The following is a 22,060-nucleotide window of genomic DNA, read 5'->3' on the forward strand; positions in this document are numbered from 1 at the left end:
CGCAAGTGCGCTCTCAACGATTTGGAGGTGCGGCGCGCATGCCCACGCTTGCGTTCCCGCGCTCGCACGTGCTTGGCGCGTCTTCCGCGACGGCGCGGACAGCCCCTCTTCGTGCCTGGATATCGTGATACACCATATAGATCCATACAGTCACCGCCAACCAACCCGGTCCTGTGCTTTCTGCTGCCACGTTATACCTACAAACCTCTTAATCTCATCTACCCACTTAATTTTCTGTCTCCCCTCACGCGTTTGCCATCTCTTGGAATCCAGACAATTACCCTTAATGACCACCGGTTATCCTGCCGACGTGCTACGTGCCCGGCCCATATCCATTTCTTCTTCTTGATTTCAACTATGATATCCTTAAGCCCCGTTTGTTCTGCTCTGCTCTCTTCCTGTCTCTTAAGGTTACACCTATCATTTTCCTTTCTATCGCTCGCTGCGTCGTCCTCAATTTAAATTGAACCCTCTTTGTAAGTCTCAAGGTTTCTGCTCCGTATGTAAGTACCGGTAAGATGCAGCTGTTATATACCTTCCTCTTGAGGGATAGTGGTAGATAACCATTCATGATTTGATAATGCTTGCCGAATGAGCCCCATCTCATTCTTATTCTTCTAGTTATTTCACTCTCATGGTACGGCTCCGCGGTTACTACCTGTCCTAAGTAGACATACTCCTTTACAACTTCCAGTGTCTCGCCACCTATCGCAAAGCGCTGTTCTCTGCCAAGATTGTTCCACATTACTTTAGTTTTATGCATATTAATTTTCGGACCTACTCTTCTACTCAGTTCAGTAATCATGAGCTGTAATTCGTCTCCCGCGTTATTCATCAATGCAATGTCATAAGCAAATCGCAGGTTACTGAGATACTCTCCATTAACTCTTATTCCTAATTCTTCCCAATCTAGGGCCCTGAAAACCTCCTGTAAACACGCGGTGGATAGCATTGGAAAGATCGTGTCTCCCTGCCGTACGCCCTTCTTTATTGGGATTCTGTCGCTTTTTTATGGAGGACTTTAGTGGCTGCGGATCCGCTGTAGATTTCTTCCATTATGTTCATATGGGCATCGTCGATGCCCTGATTCCGCAGTGCCCGCATGACTGCTGATGTCTCCACCGAATCAAATGCCTTTTCGTAATCTATGAAGGCTATGTATAGGAGTTGGTTGTATTCCGCGCATTTCTCTATCACCTGGTTGATAGTATGAATATGGTCTATTGTTGAGAAGCCTGTACGAAATCCTGGCTGGTCCTTTGGTTGATTGAACTCTAATGTCGTATTAATTCTGTTAGCAATTACTTTTGTAAATAGCTTGTAGACAACGGACAGTAAGCTGATGGACCTGTAATTGTTCAGGTCCTTGACGTCCCCTTTCTTATGGATCAAGATGATGTTGGCATTCTTCCAAGATTCTGGTATCCTCCCCGTCGAGAGACACTTCGTATACAGGTAGGCCAGTTTTTCTAACATAATCTCTCCACCGTCTTTCAACAGGTCTGATGTTACCCGATCCTCACCAGCGGCTCTGCCTCTCTGCATTCCCTTTAGGGATTTCTTTACTTCTCCTGTCAATATTTGTGGGATGTCAGATTCCTCTGGTCTATTACTGCTTCTTACGTTATCATCCTGACTGTCTCGGCTGCTGTACAGATCTCTGTAGAACTCTTCCGCTACTTCAACTATTCTATCCATTTTGGTTGTGACCTTGCCTTCCTTGTACCTTAATGCATACATCTGATTTTTGCCTATGCACAGTTTTGTCTTCATAGCTTTGAGGCTTCTTCCTTTCTTTGGAGCATGCTCAATTCTCTCGATATTATACTTTCTCATGTCGGCTACTTTACGCCTATTGATTAACTTCGAAAGCTCCGCCAGCTCTATTTTGTCTGTTGCATTTGAGGCTTTCATTGCTTGACGTTTCTTAATGAAAAGAAACGTCAAGCCATGACGTTGCCACCATAGGTCGGCAATAAAAGGTGCAGCTCACTCAGACTCACCGAGGAAATATATTTTGCGCTTAGGGCTCACTCGGACTCAGACTCCCTAAAAATTTCCTCTACCGGACTCACTTGGACTCACACTCACTAAACTTTTTCTCAACCAGACTCACTCGGACTCAAACTCACCAACGTATTACTCAGCCGGACTCACTGAGACTCAGACTCACGGCTTGAAGTGAGTCTGTTGAGCCTGAGTGAGTCGGCTCATGAGTCCGTTAGCGTAAAATTAGCTTTTTCGATAATGGTGTCAATGCTCTTTAACGCCAATATCTCTCATAATAGGTGCTCCAAGATATGCCTTTGGATCTTGTACCTTCAAATACGAGTTATCGGTGGTTTCTATACAGTGAGGGCATTTTTATGAAACGCATGACCCATACGACATATTTTCTGTCAAGAACTGCCCTTGAAAGTGCTTGCAGGTGGAGGTCATGTCTACCCCCCCCGCCCCCTAATTCACGCCTCTGATCAATAAGTATTGAGCTGGCGCATCAGTGCCGAGATATGTGTGAATAGACTTGGTAACAAACGTAAGCCGATATAAGGCTGATAGTAATGCTAAGATGAGTAGATAGGTCCATAGGTCGGCAATAAAAGGTGCAGCTCACTCAGACTCACTGAAGAAATATATTTTGCGCTTAGGGCTCACTTGGACTCAGACTCACCAATATTTTCCTCTACCGGACTCACTTGAACTCACACTCACTAAACGTTTCCTCAACCGGACTCACCCGGACTCAAACTCACCAAAATATTACTCACCCGGACTCACTCAGACTAAGACTCTTGACCCGATCAGAGTCTGAGTGAGTTGACTCATGAGTGAGTTTGCTGACCTATGGTTGCCACTCGCGATCTCAGGAGCTTCTAAACTTTACGGTTGCTAACGACTTTTGTGGTTACTAAAACTTAGCAGTTTGTAAGAAAATTGACAGCGCATAGACAACTGGCGGTGGTAATGCCATTACCAATCTTCATTGTGATGGGTTTAACTATTGGTAGTGTGTTTTACAAATTAGGATAATTATGCTGACGTTGTCGAGGATTTTAATGTGGTTTCACAGCGGCCCGATGCTTTAACATTAGAGTAAGTGAACAGCTGAGTGACGTAAGCTGAAGGAAAAAAAACGCCAGGCCTGCGCGGAAAACGCAGCAGTCACAGCGAAAGCTAGAAGAGCGGCATTTCTAGAGCCCGTTATAAACTCTCTTGTGGCTACTAATACAAGTACATTAGCAACGTAGTCACTACGCCACAAATCATAATTTTTGGGAAGTTGGGAAGCACCCACCACGACATTATTCGTTATTCTGCGGAGAAGCGAGGTACCATCTGTGAGGCATTATGTGCACTTTGTTACTGCGGTGGTTGATGACGATGAAGAATTATGGCTGAGCCCTTTGTAATGGGTTGGAAGCTTTAAACGATCCACCAGTTACGTAATTCATATTGTGTGACGCCCGGTCGTTGTTTAACCGTCCCACCACGCTTTAAAACATACGTTAACCGGAGAAACAGAGAGCGAGAGAGAGAAGAAATTAACTTTATTGAGAGCCTGAGGAAATGGATCATGGGAGCCTTATGGGCTTCCCTGGAAACCAATAGGAGTGCACTTGCCAGGAACTCACTACGTTATAAATCATCATAATTTTTGTGAAGTAGGGAAGCAGCCACTATGCAATTTTTCGTCATTCTGCGGAGAGCAGTGGTACTCGCTAAACACCTGTAAGGCGTTATGTGCACTTTGTTGATCCTGTGGCTGATGACGATGAAGAATTATCGCAGAGGCCTTTGTAATGGGTTGGAAGCACTCAACAACCCACTCGTTGCGCAATTTGCATTGTGTGACGCCCGGTTACAGAATTCGCGTTGTGCGACGCTTGGTGCTTATTTTACTCTTCTACCACGCTATATTACGGGGCACGGACCAATCCAATGACGTCAAGTGGCTATCCGCTATCAAGAGCCCCGATGTAGGGGCTCAACTATGGGCTGTCCAGAGGGCTCACGATGCGGCGGTCGGGCTTGTCCTGACTGTCCCAACGTGGGAGCGGCCCGCTGCGTGTTGAGTAGTACACCTCAGGACTTACAATAAAGTTTCGCATCCATCCATCTATGAACAATGACCTTCTGTTTGTTTACCGCCTGATCTCATAGTTCTCTTGATTTATTGCGATAACAACTATATGGACACTCTAGAAGCACTTTTGGCATCGGTGTCACCGCCATCTTCCATGTAATGTCCAACTCGATAACTTCGTCATGCGCACGTATGTTCTACGTGCGAGTGAAAGCGTGCGAGAGCTGCCGCCGGTCGCGGCTCCAAGATGGAACGCGCCGGCACTCTCCGTCGCGCGATGACTCATGGAGGGATGCTGGAGGCGGCGAGGGGGGGGGGGGGGTGAGGGCAGGCGAACTTTGTTCAAAGCAGGAGAACAGACATGCGGCTTATATTCATAAATTGAGTGGACGTTTAAGATGCTAGTGAAACGGACGTCACACGTATTCACATAAACCTTTTCGGCATCGCGCCACATCGGCATAGACGTCGCATCACGTTAGCATCATTGTGTACACTTGCGCGTTCATTGCTTAGGATTCGCGACAATTTGTGCGTGTATTGCACTAATAACTTTACGTTTTCATATTTGTTGCTCCAGTATTTGGGCAAGCGTCAAACAAAGCTTCCCTATCACTGATTCCTACATATTCGTGGGATCTGCTTTGTTCTTTACTTGACCCGAAAGTCGCGTGGCTGAACCTGGCCGCGGCGGTCGCATTTCTATGGAGGCGAAATGCTAGAGGCCCGTGTACCGGGCGATGTCAGTGAGCGTTAAACACCAGACATTATTATTATTATTATTATTATTATTATTATTATTATTATTATTATTATTATTATTATTATTATTATTATTATTATTATGCCGTCGCTGACTGTTTTGCCACGCATTTCTCATCCGTTTATAAGGCCTCAGACTCTAGCACTGATATCAGACAACAGCCCAAGGCGGTTAGCTCATCCAGTGCTTTGTCGCTGGATGAAAATCTTATCTGCGAATGCATTAAGCGCTTAAAACCATCCTTATCATGTGGGCCAGATGACATCCCCTCCGCCATACTAAAAGCTTATGGTAGTATATTTGTCCCAGTACTAACTACGATATTTAATAACTGCCTGGACACTTCCACATTTCCAAGCATGTGGAAAACTGCTCGTGTTTTTCCAGTATTTAAGTCGGGCTCTAAAACAGATGCTTCTAATTATTGCCCGATTTCTCTACTATGTGCCACATCAAAGATCTTCGAGCTGGCTCTTCACAACATATTGTCTTTTAGTGTGAAAAACTCACTGATTCCTAATCAACATGGTTTTCTCGCTGGCCGCTCAACTACCACAAATCTTGCTAGTTTCATGACGCAGATCTCCACACCTATTTCTCAGAGAGGACAGGTTGACGTAATTTACTGTGACCTGAGCAAGGCTTTTGACGTAGTCAGCCACACACTGATTATGGTTAAACTTGCGCACTTTGATGTTGACTTGTCGGTTGTGAATCTCCTGCAGAGCTATCTGCTCAATAGATATTGTTATGTAGCCGTAAATGGCCAAACGTCTTCTTTGTATAAGGTGACTAGTGGGGTCCCTCAAGGGTCGGTATTAGGCCCACTCCTAATTTTAATTTACGTTAATGATGTTTCTTTTGCCATTCGTAATTCTTCTTTCCTCTTGTATGCCGATGACATCAAGATTTTTAAGGAAATTCATTCAGTTAACGACTGTCGCTTGCTGCAGTCAGACTTGCGCTCTTTTTCCGAATGGTGCAACGGTAATAACCTTTCTCTGAATACCTCGAAGACAAAATTCATGTCTATCACTCGCAAAACATCTAGCGCGTCATTTCAATACTCTGTCAATTTTGTGTCCTTATGCAAGGTTTATGAAATCAGTGATCTTGGTGTTGTTGTTGACAGCTTCTTAAACTTTTCTGCTCACGTTAAGCGTGCTGCTATGCGGGCCCTTCGTTCTCTCGGATGTGTCTGTAGAATATCTCGAGAATTCAGGTCTCCCATGGCCCTCCACAAATTGTACACGCAATATGTCTTCCACAACTTGTATGCGTCCGTGATATGGAATGGCATTGCTCAATCCAGCGGTAACACCATTGAACGAGTCCAGAAAAAATTCCTCAGCATATATAACCATCGCTTTGCTAAAAATGACTCTGGATCTCGTTCAAATACTGCTGGATTATTATCACTGCCATCACTTCACTGCCGACGAAATCGCTCTGATCTGTTATTTCTTTACAAGCTAGTCCACATTATCATATCCTGCCCTGTACATCTCAATTGTGTAAATTTTCGAATTCCGCGTAAGTTAACCAGAGAAAAACAGACCGTTTAATGTACCCGCCTGCTTCTTCCCACACTCTACCATTCACAGAATACACAAAGTCTCTATAATGTTAATTTTCTTGATCTTGACGTTTTTCATAGCCCACAATCATTGTTTTTTTCCGAGCTTTGCACTGTTTTGACATAGTGTGACACAATGTACAAAGTCTTCCCTTCTCAGTCTTTCCACATAGTTGTATATATGCAATTGATTCAGCCCAATTTGAGCACATGACCAAGCGATAGCGGCATGCGACACAGTCCCGTGGCCATGTAAGAATCGTAAGTTGGAAGGCCACCCGACCATGTCACGACGAGTTCAAAAGGGTGGCTTCTTGGGCGAGTTGGTACATTAGCTCGCTACGGAATGCCAGCAGCGAGAGTCGGCAGGAATAGTGGGAAGTAGACCAGCACCCTTCCTGTTCCTTTGTCTATATCCAACTACAAAATTTTTTCCTGCTTTTACTGTTATTGCTTACTAAGCATCGGACATGGCAGCCATGTGACAATGTGACATGAAATGGATGTAGAAATAATACGCACATCGTTATAGTCGACATGCCCACACACGCTGTGCTTTCTGCGTGTTTTTTTTTTTTTTCTAGCGGCAGTATGTCATACAGCAATGTGAGTAAGGAGGCGCTTCATAGACGGCCGAGGTCTGTGCGTAATGGATGTGAATGCATGCTCTGAAGGGCTCGAAGATTCGATTTACGAGTTCTAGAAAGCACGGAAGAGCTACAGCGCGGAAGTCGCATAAGTGCCCGCTATAGTTGTAGCGTGAAGCCCACTCACGGCCCCCATCTTTTTGCGGCAACGAATTTCAACGAGTGCACAATGCATGCGAGTTTCGTCCTCAAGTAAGAAACAAGAGGGCTCTAGATGACAAACGACATGCGTGTTATCTGTTAGGTGATTGAAAAATTTCAGGACGCTTGAGCTTCGCCTTCAAGAATAGAACGCGACAGCGTAATCGGGCCGTGTTCGTATTGCCTTCTCAATCGCTAGCCTAGGTTCGCTTCTCGGTGGATACTTCAATCGTGCCGCAAGGACAGTAACGTCTGTGGGCGCAAAAGTGGCCGTTTCAAACGGTCCTAGATTGCCCACTGGAAGTACAGTTGCCAGGTGCCCACTACGCCACAATTTTTCCTCTTGCGAATTGGCGAAGTGCCCACTACGCGTCCGCATGATTTTTACGCCGGTGCATAAATTGTAATCGGTGGGCCTTTAAACCAACCACTCGTTGCGCAATTTACATGTTTTGACGCCTGATGCGATTTTACGCTTCTGCCGCGCTATATTATACATGCCTTAAGGAGACTCCTCGCAAAATATGACATTCGTATAGGTATTTTTTTACAACCGTTTCAAGCACTGGCGTGGCTATCTATCTATCTAATCTCCTTAAAGGGGCCATGACACCCAATTTTTTATCATAATCCGTGTTATGTCGGTTAGTCCTTGTTCGTTCACAAACAAGCTGGCAAAAGTTTAGCGCATTTGGTCGAGCACTTAATTTATAATTGCATATTTTTTAAACACGCGAGCGGCCTGAGAGTCGGGCAGCACTGACGCACTCGCGAGCCGTGACGTGACGAGCTGCTTGCATTGCGAGCGTCTGCATTCTGGCGAACGATTTTGTTCCGTGGTCATCTGCGCGTTCAATCGAGCTTTTTCATCTTTCTTCAGCTCGACATTGAAAGTGAACGATTTTCAGCGGCTGAAATTTTGGCAGAAAACGACGGCGCCGCTCCGTGCAGCAGATGACGTCACACACGCCATGGCAAAATGGCGGTCGCCGGCTGTAGGCGGGGTTTATAGCCGGCGACTTCTAGGGCTTGTTTTGCATTGTAACATTCTTTTATGGGCCAATTTTTAAGTATGTACAGGTATAACAGACCCTCTACTTCTATTTTTCGCTGAAAACCGCAAATTGTTGGGTGACCGTGTCATGGCCCCTTTAACGTTAGCTAAAGGGATTCTCGATTTTTTTTTTACATAATACGTATTTCGTATTACTTAGTTTATAAAAAAAAAAGATATGGCGCATTCGTACTAAATTCTTAATGAGGTATTGGATAAAGCACCAGCTATAGCCAGGAAACTAGATGAAAATGATCGAGTATCAAGCACTCTATACGCAGGACATGATTAAGAGTGTAGTAATGCCAAGCATGAAGGAAGAGCGGAGCTGGACGGCCTTTCATGTTTCCCTTCCTTTCTTCTCCTTCTCTTCTTTTTCTTTCTTTCTGTTTGTATCGCTTTTGTGTATCTGTTGCTTTCGATTTCTTTCTTTCTCATTCTTTCTCTTTCTCAGTCTTTCTGTATATATTTCTTTTTGTTCCCTTTCTTTCTATATCTCTCCCTGTTTAACGCTTCCTCTTTCTTCATCTCTCTCTTTTTTTGTTCCCCTCTTTCTTTCTCTCTTTGTCTATGTTTTTCTGTCTTTAATTGCGAAACATTTCTTGGCGAACCTCTGGCACTTTGAGCGTTTCTATCTATCTATCTATCTATCTATCTATCTATCTATCTATCTATCTATCTATCTATCTATCTATCTATCTATCTATCTATCTATCCGAATACGTCTGGGTGCTCTCGTGATCGCCTCCTTAACTTGGTGTAGACGAAAATTAGCATGGGAGGGTAAGATGACTTGACGAATATGACTGTCTGGTCACGGCATGAATAACGTAAAATCCCGTCGCGTACGTCGTCAAACGCTTTCCTCAAGAAAGGTGTGACACATACCCGTTTACCCCGGGCCGTGGTATACGGGTATGCGCAACGGGTGATTGATAGTTTATATCTACCAAAGAACGACGACAACAGACACTGGTAAAAGTCGACACCTGCAGCGTTGACCCTACGAATGCAAAGAATAAATATTAAGATCCCAGCAGGAATCGAACCGAAGCATTCTGCGTGGCAGTCAGGTATTTTACCACAGAGCCAAGCCAGGTCTGGAAACTGCTTTGGAAAAACACCCTGTGCAAGCGTAATGTCAGTGCAACGTCAATTGTGGTTGTGTGGCTAGCTATCTAATTCTATTACAAAGCAATAAGCGCTACATATGTACTCCTACGATGCAGGAGTCACGTCAGGTTAACGTCTGTGGTTCCAGTGTTGGCTCCGCTTTTATAGTAGTCTAATGAACATTACATTTGTATTCCTATGATTCAGCAAGTTATATTCAAGCGTCGCCAGACCCCGGATTAGCACGCTAACGAAAGTTACGTATGACATTTACATCATCGCGCCATAAAGTGCACTTCGTTTCGATAATACTGACGTGTATATGTGCTCTAACGTGAGTGCTGACGTTACGTCAGACCCAGGGGCGTAGCCAGAAATTTTCTTCAGGGGTGGGGGGGGGGTTCAACCATACTTTATGTATGTTCGTGCGTGCGTATGTATGTGTGCGTGTATTTATACGCTAAGAAAATTTCGGAAGGGGTTATAACCTCCCACCCCCGCCCCCTTGGCTACGCCCCTGATCAGATCGTAAGTTACCCTTTAAACGCCAGTGTTGTCGACGTGCCTGGTAAGCCCACGATGTGCACACAACTACTACACTTACAAAAACCGCGTCGATCCAGCTCGTAACGCTTGGCTCAAAGCCAAAAAATGCAGCCTAGAACTAATCGCTGACTGATTCGCATGAAACCGATTCCCACAAGGTGTGGGATCTGCCGAATTTTTATCTTTTTATATCTTTATCCCCTTTATTTCTTTCTACTTTTGTCTTCCTCTTTGTTTCCATCGCTTTCTTTCTCTATCACTTTTAACGCGACAGCGTTAAAGAGCTCGTTTCGCAGAAATTCCGGTGTCGGCGTCGGTGTCGTTGGTTGTCAGCGAAAAATCATCATCTCGTCAGTGACCGAAACATCGAGAAAGATGCAAATAAAATAAATAATAGTAAGATTCGTGTTTGAGTGAGAATCGAACCCAGGCCGCCTGCGTGGCAGGCAAGTGTTCTGCCACATAGCCACGCGCTTCCTTGAAAATGCTTCGGAAAAAAAAAAATCATACGAATGTCATGTGTGGCTGAAGCGTACTATCATGCCTGACGTCAAAATAGGCGAATTGCTCCACGAATGGGTGTTTTCAAGGCCCACTCATTACAAAGCGCTCAGACATAATTAATCATCATCAGCAGGACAAGCTTCAACAAAGTGAACAGCTGCGTAGGATCGCGTGTTGCTTTACGGACGCGTAGTGGGCCCTTCGCTGATTCGCAAAAGGAATAATTATGGCGTAATGGGCACTTAGAGAGAGAGAGAGAGAGAAAGGTTAAGTGAAAGGCAGGAAGGTTAACCAGAAGTTTTTCGGTTTGCTACCCTGCACTGGGGAAGGGGCAAGGGGGGATAGAAAGGTAAGGAAGGAAAAAGGAGTAAAAAAACGCACACACACTCAAGCACGGGGGCATCATAGTCGATTAGCGAGGTCGGTTGAGCGGAGAAACTTCAGCAGCGCCTTCGTCGCTTTCTGATTCGAAGCAAGAACGTTCTGGCACTCCAAAATTGATTGTTCAGAAAGCGGCTGGTCATCGAGGCGTGCTAGCGTTGCTGAGAGCTGTTATCCTTTGGGAGCTGTAGTGAGCTCGATGACACAGGACGCGCGCAGTGGTTTCCTCGCTGCCAAAGTGAGCACATGCAGCACTGTCTGCCATTCCGATTCGGTAAGCAAAGATCCGTCACTTCAACTTCAAATTCCGTCCGGACTATCCCGATCCGAAACAACAGTCCTCTGCCGCCTGTGGCTTGGAATGTCTTTCACGAACGAATGGGCACTTAACAACTTTACTTGCTGTAGGCATTCTAGGATACTTTGAAACGGCCAATGTTACGCGCACAGTCGTTCGTTTCCTTACGGCACGGTTGAGCCATGCACCGAGAACCGAAGCCAGACTAGGAATTGAAAACGCGATGCGCACGCGGCCCGATTAAGCTATCGCATTCTACTCTTGAAGGCGAAGCTCAAGCGTTCTCCAAATTTTTTCTATTTGTATCTTTCTACTTGCTATCTCTTTCTTTCTTTCTCTCTCTCTCTCTCTCTTTTTCACGTGTTCGTTTCACACTCGCACCTGCCGTACACGGTAGAGTGGCTTGCCCAATTTCTTTGGCACATAACCACCTGAGGAATTTTGCACGACGGAGTACACGTTACCGAGAGCTTAGGCAGCTTCACTCTAAAGAGAATGAAGAGAGCGCGTGCCGGTTCACGATGATGATAGTTTTTTTACGACGAAGCACAAGTTATCGACAGCTTAAACAGCTTCGCTCTTAAAACTCACAGGGTCCCATATGCACCCGTCTCAGTCGACTCGAAGGCGCAAGCCGTCGTCTTTTTCTTCTCACTCGATATAGTGATACACCTCCGCCCCCCTCCGAAAGCTTTCTGCACCTAACGTGGTCTTGCATTGCCTCCAGGATTGGAGGCATTGCAAGCTTTCTGCACCTAACGTGATCTTGCATTACCTCCAGAATCGGAGGCATTGCAAGCTTTCTGCACCTAACGTGGTCTTGCATTGCCTCCAGGATTGGAGGCATTGCAAGCTTTCTGCACCTAACGTGGTCTTGTATTGCCTCCAGGATCGGAGGCATTGTAAGCTTTCTGCACCTAACGTGGTCTTGCATTGCCTCCAGAATAGGAGGCATTGCAAGCTTTCTGCACCTAACGTGGTCTTGCATTGCCTCCAGGATCGGAGGCATTGCAAGCTTTCTGCACCTAACGTGGTCTTGCATTGCCTCCAGGATCGGAGGCATTGCAAGCTTTCTGCACCTAACGTGGTCTTGCATTGCCTCCAGGATCGGAGGCATTGTAAGCTTTCTGCACCTAACGTGGTCTTGCATTGCCTCCAGGATCGGAGGCATTGCAAGCTTTCTGCACCTAACGTGGTCTTGCATTGCCTCCAGGATCGGAGGCATTGCAAGCTTTCTGCACCTAACGTGGTCTTGCATTGCCTCCAGGATCGGAGGCATTGTAAGCTTTCTGCACCTAACGTGGTCTTGCATTGCCTCCAGGATCGGAGGCATTGCAAGCTTTCTGCACCTCCCATGTTTTTGCACTGCCTCCGTGCACCTTTGACCGAGCGACGCTGTTATGTGGCGACGTCGTAATAACGTCACAAATTGTGGCGATCTGTGAAGTCGTGATGACGTCATATGGCGACATCATCACACGATGATGAATTTTTTTGCATCGCTCGGACGCTGACGCTGCCAACGCCGATGGTCAGTTTTCGCTTTTGGTGAGGCATCTAAGGCTCTCGCCTTACATAATAGCAGTACTGTATCATTCGCCCAAAAAACATCGTCGTAGAACACTTATCACCGGCCGTAAGTTTAATTCTTGTGTATATTATTCACCTGAGATTTATGCGCGGAAGAACGCGAATGTCCGTTCGAAAACGTTGGTCCGTTAAGTTTATTGTTACACTCCTGAGAGCATTTGTCAGCGCCCGCGGACTTGTTCGTCCTCCTTTATGCCATTTCACCCTTAAATATAAAAAAGAAAAGAAAAGGTTTAATTCGACAAACTAGAAAACGCAGAGAAACGTGTCAGTTTTGTTTTTTTCATTTTTTTTTTCGAGCACGTTGTCAATGTGCTGGCACTGTGATGTACAACCGTCCGAAGCAAATCACATCCATTTCAGGGACGTCTTCTCTCTCCATCTCAGAGCATCAGCTCATAAAGATCTCTTTGAGGTTGGTGAAGCAATGCCAGGCGCTGTCGTACGCATCTTGCTGATTCTCCGGCTGTAATTTTCAAGCGAGTGTAAAACAAAACAATGGTCAGCATTTACCGCGCTTGCGCGGCTGTCGTACATTTTAATACCTGTAACAGAGTTGCGTACCCTGCACGTGTAAACCACGTAAAAGACGTATAGGGAACAAAGTTGTACAGGGCCAATGGAAAGCAACGCGAACAGTGCGGCATCTACATTCTCTGCTGTTTCGCATTTCTTTTGAAGCGGTTGTAGTCTGTATGGCAATAAAACATCCTCAAGAGCCACCCGTGATAAGATCAAGGACCACTCTAGCACCCTCTTATTGCCACCGAGGCCAGATCGCGATAAAAACAGCGCGCCGACTCCGGGCTGTTCGCGTTTCTTTCCATCACTGCTGTACGTGGCGAAGGCTCACAATGCGAGCAGTGGTTTCAGTACCCCGTATTTGCGCACAAAGGTATAGCTATTACGCTAGAATTGTATTGGCAGAAATTGTAGACAAACAAGGTGCCGAGTAAATAAGACTGCATTATTGAAGAAGGAATTGTCTTCTTCAAGGCTGGAACTGATTTCCTTAGCGCTCGCGTGTATATGCTTCGTGCCCAGGGGCGTAGCCAAGGGGGGGGGTTGGGGGGTGCAACCCCCCCCCCCCCCCGAAATTTTTCAGCTTTGCTTGCGTATATAGGCACGCACACATACGAACGCACGCACGAACATACATAAAGTATGAATGAACCCCCCCCCGAAAAAAATTTCTGGCTACGCCCCTGTTCGTGCCCTCTCCTCTAATCCAAACAAAGGACCAGGAGAGGGCAACAATAAAAGGCATGCATGTTGTCTGCGGTGAAGGAAGTGAAAACATAACTACTACCAGAAAAGGAGATTGTTCGTTGAGCTCAGTTAAAACTTGCAGAAAAAAATGTTTCATACTTACAGGTAGTTCCTTTATCCACGCATTGATCTAAAAAGGGAAGGTAAAAGTGTTAAGTACGTTTGAGTGAATAAACACTCGCTGCTACTTTTGCCCAAGGTCATCGCATGAGTAACCCAAGTATAGCGTGTTCAAAGCTGCTGTTACTACAGGTCAAGTCAGCACCGCATTCACTAAACCACTCTGAGGATCGTTTAAGGTGGAAGTGCTGGTGAAGATGGAATCCTGAAGCGACGAAAAATCCTTGGAACATGGGGTGTCGCTGGAGCCGACGTTTCGGCAAGCGGACTTATCTTGTTCAAGGCTGCAACGTTGAACAAGACAAGTCCGCTTGTCTTCCAAGAAGTTTATCATCGCTTCCGAGGATTGTTTGTAGCACAAATCCACTTTTATACAATTGGTCCGTGTTTCATTACGAAGCAACCACCGCCACTGTAAGATGATGTGAACACAGAGAAATGAATACGACTTGAATTATGTTCGCATGAGACTCTTGAAGAAAGCCTGTTTTAAGTATTATTTTTGTGGGATATAAAAAAAAATCTCTCATACTTTGATGGCAGAATCTCCACACTGACATTCGTCGTTTTTTGGGACTCCGCAGTCACGGTTCTTTTTTTTATTTACCTTAATACCATAATTCTCGTACCGACAGTTCAGTTCAATAAGTCTTTTTCTCTATATATATGGAAGAAATGTCGTTGAGACATGCCTGACAGTCGCTTGCATATGCCGTTCATCTGCTATATTGCATATTCACAAGAAATCACTCTGCCAATGTATATACCCAAAATAGAAAAGACGGCGGCAGAGCACACCAATTTAAGGTGTTTTATAGCTGTACTGATGCACTACACGCTAATTATTTGGCGTGTTGGTTGAAAAATTTCGTGTGAACTCAATTTCGAGTGAAGTCGTGTGAAAACCCCCTCGGACGCAACATCCACCAAACATCACAAAGGAGTAACACAGTCAAGACGCAAAATATGGTGCACTTTAGAGGAAAAGAGAAGACGAAGAAGAGAATTCATCTATGGATCGAATGTTAATGTGAGAGTATATACAAATGTGTAGTATATTTGCATATCGACTTTAATCATACTGCAAAAACGACGCGAACATCACGCCGAACCCCATGCGACGCTAGGCCTATCTCGGACAAGTTACCGTTCAGTGTGGCTTCACATTTTTTTTTTTGAAGTGGAAGGAAAAAGACTTCAAGAATCGTAACTGTCTAGCTTTTGCGCGGACCTATACAAAGCTGCGTTACTGTCAAGAAAGAGAGGAAGGCATGCAGAGCAATACAGGAGAGCCCGTAGACTGCGCTGTTCTTATGGTGCCCCCTGTTGAGATGCGATAACCATTGCACATGTTCGATCACCAGGCATAGGGACATATTTACCAATTAGAAAGAAAAAAAGCTAGTCGGTTCCCGAATACTGGAAATATTGGCGAGGTTGAATGTCAAGTGGGGACTAACCATCGAGTAGCCGTCGTCATTGTTGATTTCGCAGAATAGCATGATGGTCTGGACAATACTCATGCCGTTGAATAGTGACGTCACGGATGCCTCCACTTCTTTGGAAAACTGTGCATAGTAGCAAAAGCGAACAGATTCGTCATGCTATGCAAGAGCTCAAACGTATGAAATTGTAACTAACAAGATTACACACACACACGCACACACACACGCACGCACGCGCGCGCACACACACACACACACACACACACACACACACACACACACACACACACACACACACACACACACACACACACACACACACACACACACACACACACTTGTGTGTGTGTGTTTGTGTGTAACGAACAATGCAATTATTATTCTCAAAATCTTTAGGGAGAAGGCTGTTGGGTTGAAATTCACATGTTAACTGCCGTCGCAAGGAGCGATGCAGTTCTTGGACTCAAGCTTGACATTTTGTGATAAGCAAGTACGTTGGGAATACCACCCTCAGTAGTTCAAAGCCCCTTCTTTCCTTTGCTTCCGCCCATTCTAAAATCACAAAAGACGGTATCGCCTTTGCCACCCTAAGGTCTGCAATAACCAAGTCGTGTGACCATAAGATGTCAGGGAGTGTTCCGTCACGAATATTGAGCCTGAAAGAAGCCAGTTATCTGGACGGTGTGGTTTCGCTGGGTTGCGAAAAGCTTATGCGAGAGGTGATGTGTAGCTTAAAAGGTGAAGACGCGGCACAAGCTAAAAAAAAGGAAAAGAAAAATATTTGCTGTTTTACCATACGTTCACCAACTCTCGCGTAGGCTAAAGAAGGTGGGATCGCGTCATGGCATTGAAGTTGTGTTCGCACACAAGAATAACGTTGGCAATGTCTGCGCATCGGTGCGGAAACGTGCGGCAAAAAGCCCAGTGATGAAGGATTCATGTTCCATCAGGCACACCTATGTTTTTGTGCCATGTGCCATTGGTATTGTGTACAGCATACCCTTCACTTGTGGAAGTGTTTACATTGGGCAATCGGGGCGATGCGTAAACTCGCGACTGTGGGAGCATCAAAATTCTCTGAGAGGTAATGTTTGCTCGACGTATACTTGGTATTAATGCACTGCCGAGATTGCGGGTGCACCGCGGAATATTCCAGAACGAGGATTCTTTTCCGCCACCACGGGACAAGTTTACACGCGAAATCTTCGAGGCCCACAAAATACAGAGGGCAGGGCGTAACTGTGCCAGTCAGCCTTCAATTACCCTCCAGGAAAAGGAAATTTCCTTTTTAGATGATTGTAATCGTTAACAGTGTTAAGACTAGTTGCCTTGCATCTAGCCAGGAGTGTCGCCGTGAGTTTCTTGCCTTGTAAGAGCATGCGCAGTAAGAGTATATTGCGATGTTTCTTCAATAAAAATTTTCTGTTCTAAGACAGCGCTCGCGTCGTGTCTACTCTTCCTTGATCCCTGTTCTTTCGCGCCGTTTTGCCTCTACCAACTATGAATCGTTACCAATGCGCCCAATTTTCAATCCTACTCCACTCCCGACGTCGCTTGCTACTAAACATAAAAATGAAAGTAACTATGCAATAGCCCAGCATAATGTATTCTGAATGAATACACCGACTTCAATGCATTCGAGGAATAGCTATGCAGAATTTGGTAAATTTACTTTTTCCCCTCCCCAAAGGAAATGAAGTCAACCAGCCACGTGCTTGGTTTAGCAACTTCTATTTATGCTGCTACTTCGCTACTATTGTAACCTTCTTGCCGTCTCCGTTTTTTACTCTTTCATCTTTCTCTAATATACCCAAATATACTATTGGTGACGAAAACTCACAGGGTCCCTTTTGCATTCGCTAAGATGACTCGAAGGCGAAAGTCATGCAACTTATACAAACTTGTTGCTGGGCTAGTTGGAAAATGCTTACTGAAATACAAAAATTACACCATCTCCCGTTAAAGGAACCTTGAGGCGATGCGAAGCCGGAGCACCTGCAGGATAGCGTTCCGTTGGCGTTCGTTGGGCATGCTACCGACCTCGCGTCGTGGAACGCGAAGAGAAACGCTACGTGCGTCACGTCTTGCCTCTAGCCTGGCCGTTAATTCTCACAGGGCGAGCGGGGAACGCGGTCTACAGGCGCGCGAGAGGGAGGGAGCGTAGGCGAGGAGAGAGAGAGAGAGGGAGGGGACGCGCATGCGCTGGCGCTCATCGCGGCGTTGCGCAGGACAGGGGGAGGGGGAGAGGTGGAGTGGAGAGGAAGTGTTTGGAGAGGAAGGTGTGTGGAGAGGGTTTGCTCATGCGCAGTAAGGGTGGTCCCGCCGCACACCGCCACCACTACCACCCGATTGAACTCCGCCATAAGACGTTTCGCATCCAGAAATACGCATACCATCAAGGAAGGATTAAAGACAGAATAGAAAAGGGCGCCCTTCTCTGTTCTGCCTTGAATCCTTCCTTGATGGTACGCGTACTTTTTGTACTTCAGTAAGCGAAAGTCATCTTATTTTTCTTCTCAGTCGATCTATTGATCCTCCGTCGCACCCCTACGTAAGCTTTCTGCACCTGACGTTATTATGCACTACCTCCGGGATCGGAGGCATTGCAAGCTTTCTGTACCTCACCTGGTTTTTCCTGCCTCCGTGATTGGCCCCCCTTTGATTAAACGACTATCTCGTGTGATGACGTCGTCGTGTTACGTCACGTTATGCGATGTCGCGATGACGCCATGACGACGTCATGGTGACGTGACAAATTTTGGCGCTATTTGAAGCCATGATGACGTCATATGGTGACGTCATCACGTGATGATGATTTTTTCATCATTCGTGTTGAGAACACCGACGCGGGACGCCGCCGACGCCGACGGTTAATTTTCGCGTTTGATGAGGCATCTAAGGCCTTCGCCTTAATATACAGGTTTGGCCATTTTTTGTTTTTATATGCATTTCTTTACTGAACACGTACATCGAGCGAGCTTATTCGTTTGCATGAGCTAACGGAATGAGACTGGTGACTTTGTGTAGTTTCAGGTAACGGAGCACCACACCCCTCCGCTAATGGGAATTCAATAAAAACGTAGACACACATCTCCATGTTGTTCTCAAACAAATCATTGTAGATTAGCACCTCTTCACGTAACTTTTCCTGGTCATTCATTCATTCATTCATTCATTCATTCATTCATTCATTCATTCATTCATTCATTCATTCATTCATTCATTCAGATATACAGGCGCGCAGGTTTTTCTGACGCGTTTCCTTTCTCGACCTTCCATGTATTTTTCTGTTATACGTAACATTGTATTTCACGTTCTGCTATGATTTGCGCTATGCGTTATATTGTAAGATACGTTTTTAAATTATGGAGGTTGTTGTCCCGGCGTAGAAAATAACAGCAAGAAAGGAATGCAAAACAAATGGCGAAGCTTGCACTAAGTCGTACAAGGCTTGAATCAGCGAAACTAGATGATTCTGAGGTCTAATCTGGTTGCTTCTAGGCTGTTTCTAGGCTTTATGTATATAGGTGATGGTAGGTTGTTTCTAGGCTGCTTCTAGGTTGTGCTAGGCTTTAGCTGGGTGATTTTAGGTTGTTTTCTTGGTTGCTTCTCAGCGCAGAGAGGTTCGAGTTAAGCCACAGACAGTCACAGATCCCACACGGATGTCCAAACTCTAGAGACAGAAACTCGCGCTGAAACCGAGCGTTCAGACCCACTGATCTACGAGAACGTCGTCGTTCGTGCAGGGCTTCCATCGCTTCGGGGTCTTCTCGCAGCCGCCGTTGCCTTTCCCGTTGCCTAGTATTCTCTCGTTGTACGTACCGCTGAAGCACTCCGCACTGATGCTTCAGCGAAGCTGAAACATGGGGCCGCGGTGTTTATCACTGGGTTAATCCCGACGGTTTATTAAAGCTTTCCTCAATTACTAGTTGCGTCTGTCTAGAAATCTTAACGGGTATTTGCCGCCCGTCTGTTGCTTTCTTCACTTTTAGTGGGCCAGCGGTGAGTAGCGGGATTTTCTCAATTTCTGTGGCACATTCCCGTTTATGATGATGATAGATTTTGTACACACCAAAGTTTTTACAGCGCACAAAGTTTTTAAAGCGCACAAAACAGTCTGAGTTTTCGGGTACGCAAAGCATCTGGGGCACGCTATTTGTGCAAGTGCCTAATATTACTCGCACGTGTGCGATTGAGAGCGCTGTTTCAGCGTGTTACGAAATAATGAAGATGCTTCACTAATACAATTTGTAATCAACACTGTGTAGAATAACTTGTAGGTTTGCAATAAATAATATGGTTTTATACAATTCAGCATTACAGAACTAAATGCGCTGCACTTATCCTACTTTCAGAGTTTCTCCTATCACGCAGGCACAATGCACTGTTTATACATTCTTCAAGGAATTGGTGAAATACTTAAGGACCTGGGGGTAGGCGTCAGTGACAGGTGTACTACGCCTCTTCATTCGTCTACAGATCTCCGGTTCAGCGAACCTAGTGTCCTGCGGCTACTCACATCTGATGGTAAGTGACTGAAGTAGCAGCTGGAAATTCTTGCGATCTCAGATTCTTCGTAAGCTGAAAAAGAAAGAAGCACGGCGTGAATGTAGTTACTCTAAAAGCTGCACTATAGATGAGAAAATTCCAGCATATGGATGCTTAGTCGTCTTGAACATGAGCTTGTATAATGACGATACCTATTATTCATACTCCTATTTTCCGTCTCGTAACTTACAGCTACGGTTTAGAGTGGCATCAAGATAACGTGTCTTTCGAGGGTTGCAGTATCAGTACCGCCGGATGGCTGGACATGCTTACTTCATGGAGGGTGGATGTCATTTTTGTATGCACGTTATCTTGGCAGTTTTTATTTTTTTATGGATCCCTTCGGAGCTTCTATAAGCTTGATTGGGTCATGTTTACCTAAGTACTCAACGCATCAAAAAGCCACAGTCCAATGCAGTAAAACTAATCGCTATTTGATTAACGTTAAACTGCTATACATTTGGCATGTGCCGAATGTCGAGAGCGCGGTCGCAAATACGAGAACACAATCAGGCTTTTTGTCAAAGATAAAGAAGGCTATGGTGAAGTAAGTGATGCTATTGATAGAAATCGGGCTTTCATCGGCGAAAAATGCTGCTCCATGATCCATCTTGCTGCAGAGGGCTTGTGCCCAAGATATAAAACCAGGAATGCATACGCACATAACATAGCACAATCTACTTGTGTGGTTTCTACGATGGGAACAAAAAAAAAAAAACAGGCCTTGAAGAAAGAAAACAACACTCACAGCATATGTTTGCATCCGGCATGTAGTTTTTCTTTTCTTTGGTTTCTCCGAAAGCGCCTTCAGCGAGGAGAATAGCCACAGCGTAGATCAGTACTGCCATCCTTATACAACAGTTGTAGCGCTGTGCTTTGGCAGGATGCCACCGAAGAAGATGGTTCCTTTCGGGCACGCGTCCTATGATTTCAAGTTCAAGTTTTTTGTTATTGCCATGAGTACGTAACCGGGTTCACATATTAAGCGCTGCATCAGGATGTTCCGAATTAATAGAATGTCAGGGAGAGATTATATTATTAGTGCGAGCATACATGCTCAAGTATTAGAGCAGCAATAATCATTAGCTCGAGCGAATACTGATAAAGAAGTGCAATCCGTAGCAAGCACGTTAGGATCAACAGGAAAATAATGATTGAGCCGTTAACGAGCAGTGTTAAATATAGCGTAATCGTAAATACTCAGACACAGAAGTGTCTAGTAATGAATGAGAACAGTCACACTTTCTCACGGCTTGCTAATAATAAAGGATACTACACATTTTGCAAACCAACGTAACCTAAAAGTACGGTATTTAACGCCGAGCAAGATTAAGTGAAAAAGAGTGAAGCATTTATAGGAATCAATTTATGAAATGGGGAAAAAAAATGGTTATTCCTGCACGTGACCTTGGTAATGACGGTAACGACGAGAACTACTTATAAAAATAATGAAAAGACGCAAATTCATCTTCAAAGGCACTGACGTGAGTGTAGATGCGCGGCAAAAGTGCAACGCGAGCGATCAAGAATATTGAAGACCATTCATTCTGGCATTCACACCTTCTGAGCATTTAACAAATACGCAGGCTTACACAGCGCAATCTAAGTCGGCGTACACGGTGACTATCCCGTAGTTAAGAATATAGCGAAATGTCTTTAGCCTATAGCGTCAGAGGATTTGACTTACCCGCGCAGCGAGCCAGGGTGAAATTGCTCTTACACGTTAGCTCATTCAGGGTATAGCTGCGTCAGCGTCACTATATGGCTCCTTCGGATAGGCAGTGCCGACGAAGTCCTGCAGTATATATGGTGGATAAGCGTTCTCGCCAGACGTCGAAAAATGTACGCGTTTTCTGAAGTAGCAATGAAACTAGAGAAATGAGGCCGGTGAAGAGCTTAACTCGCTTCTGAGACCTCCCGGTCCTTCTAGACTGGTTAACATCCCTGCCTTTCCTTTCTCTCCTGTTCCTTCCTTGCTTCT

General features: G+C 45.3%; 1 pseudogene; it reads right to left on the reverse strand.

Annotated features, from left to right (window-relative positions):
* The window catches only part of LOC119397984 (hepatocyte growth factor receptor-like), a 37,394-nt pseudogene extending 16,393 nt beyond the window's left edge, over window positions 1–21,001 (reverse strand).
* Window positions 21,002–22,060: the final 1,059 nt, after the last annotated feature.

The sequence above is a fragment of the Rhipicephalus sanguineus genome, chromosome 6 (genome assembly GCF_013339695.2).
Source record: "Rhipicephalus sanguineus isolate Rsan-2018 chromosome 6, BIME_Rsan_1.4, whole genome shotgun sequence".
NCBI classification, from domain to species: domain Eukaryota; kingdom Metazoa; phylum Arthropoda; class Arachnida; order Ixodida; family Ixodidae; genus Rhipicephalus; species Rhipicephalus sanguineus.